Consider the following 2,172-nt stretch of genomic DNA (forward strand, 5'->3'; position numbering starts at 1 on the left):
TCAGAGGGTCAGCTCCTCAGAGCAGGAGGGAGCTGGCCTCGCCTCTGCTTTTCCGAGGCGCTGCGGGATCGTTTCTGTAGGTTTAATCGAGGAACCTAAATACAGCTCGATTTTCAGGGGGAAAGAAAAATAACAAGGAGAAATCGTTTTCTTTTTTGTTCTGGGAGGCCTCTCCGTTATAACTAATGTTTCCCCGCGCCGTGCCGAGGGGAGCGCGGGCCGCGGCCGACCCGAGCCGCTCTCCTTCTCCCACCGGGGCCGCCCAGAGCTCCACGTAGGGCCAATGGAGCGCCCGGGCCAGGCAGGAGCGCGCAGACACCGCTCCGCCGCCGCGCCCTTTGCGCGCCCACGCAGCGCCGCTGCCCCGGCTCTTCTTGAAAAGAGACATGAAAAAACGCGTTGGGGAGGAAGAGGAGAAGAGAAGAGAGGAGTGGACTCTGCCTGCAGACGACGTCGCTTTTACGTAAAGATATGAACAGCAGGAGCTGCAGTCAGGGGTGACGGCGCTGCAGCGGCTGCTGAGGCTCTCCGGAGCTGCCTTTGTCAATAGAAAACGATCACTTACAACGGGAAATATCAGAAGCCGCGCGAGTGAGCAGCGCTGTCCTGAGCGGCGCGCTCCGCTCTGGTTTGTATTAGCGATTATTGTGCTGTCATTAAGGAATGCAGGGGTGGAAGAATTTGCTTCGGGACTCGAAACACACACGGTTCAAGAGAGAAGGAAAACGCTGCAGCGTGCCGCACAGAAAGCGGGGATAACGCTGAGCAAACCCCGAGAGAGGCTAAGGGGGAGTCGGGGGAGGCCGTCCCTCCCACCCCCCAGGTCCAGCCCAGCCCCGGGGGCTGCTCCTGCCCCGCTCCCCTCAGACCCTCCTGCTCTCCAGCACCTCGCTCCTGGCAGCTCGTCGCGCCGAGCGGTGCGTGATGCAATTCCCAGCGTGGGATTCTTCACCTGCTGCCAGCTGATCGCTCGGAAGACGCACGTGAGGCTGCAGGCTCTTCTGGCAGCGTTTCCTTGTCCTCTCTCTCCTTTTCTTGCATATCTGAGCTACCTGACATGCTAGGTGCTGGCACGGTGAAGCCTGGAGCGGCTCTTGGAGCACTCCGGGACGCAGGGCTGGATCACCCCTGCCGCGTCCGCTGCCCGCGCTCCTGCCGGCGGGCATGGAGGAACACGGCTAATTTTTCCTCCCGTTATCAATAAGCCCAGCTTATTGCTTACTATTTCTATTTATCTCTAGACGTAAATTTATGTAAACTCAGCAACTCAGCTGCGGCATCGAATTGTTGAGGAATCCCTTTCCCAAAGGTTTTTCCTTTAGGATCACCTCTGATCCTACGGCTAAAAAGTTATCATGGACAATAAGCACTTTCACCGTCAGCCTCAGTTAGCCAAGGACACCAGTCCATATGACACCCCTTCCCGCAACACAGACATGCTCATCCCAAAATAAGGGACCCGCATGTTTTTCGTTGGAGTCGCGGTGACCGATTCTGCCTTAATCGAGACGTTTTGGTGTCTCGGGGCTCCACATGTGGAAACGGGGATAAAGAGTCAGAGGGCGATGGAGCAGGGTCCCCGTTCCTAGACCAGTTTTGGCTTTGCCCTTTCCGTAGGGATTCCCTGAGTATTTCTGAAGTTCACTATTTGCATAACGGACGGGGAAAGATGTTCCCCAGGAACAGACAGTTTATGGGACACACGCGTGCCCAAGCAGTCACATTTACTAGAGATTGGAGCATCCTTCCAACCTGGGTGAAAGGGACTGCAAAGAGGGAATCTGAAAGACTGTATTGAGAACTTCAAAGTGTGATTTTCGATGAGGTCCCTGTGGATATGAACACATTCGCGTTTTCAGACGCGGTCACCTGAAAGCTCGGTCGGGGACAGCCTACCACCCTCGCGGGAATGATCTTATGCTCTGGACGAAGCGAGTTCCGTTGCAAAAAGTGATTTGTTCAATCACTTGCCCACATAGAACGAGTTCCGTGCGTGCTCAACTCCTCATCTTTGCTTAAACCCGATTTAGAAAACAAAAAATCCCCAACCCCTCAATCCCAAGCAGCCCATCATATAAACTGGTCGATAAATGCATTTACACCCCTGCTTCTGGCTGCGGCAGCGCGATGAAGCAGAGCACAGGCTGCGCTCCACGGCCGCGCACAGCCCCG

Source organism: Geospiza fortis, unplaced genomic scaffold (genome assembly GCF_000277835.1).
Source record: "Geospiza fortis unplaced genomic scaffold, GeoFor_1.0 scaffold27, whole genome shotgun sequence".
Taxonomy (NCBI): Eukaryota; Metazoa; Chordata; class Aves; order Passeriformes; family Thraupidae; genus Geospiza; species Geospiza fortis.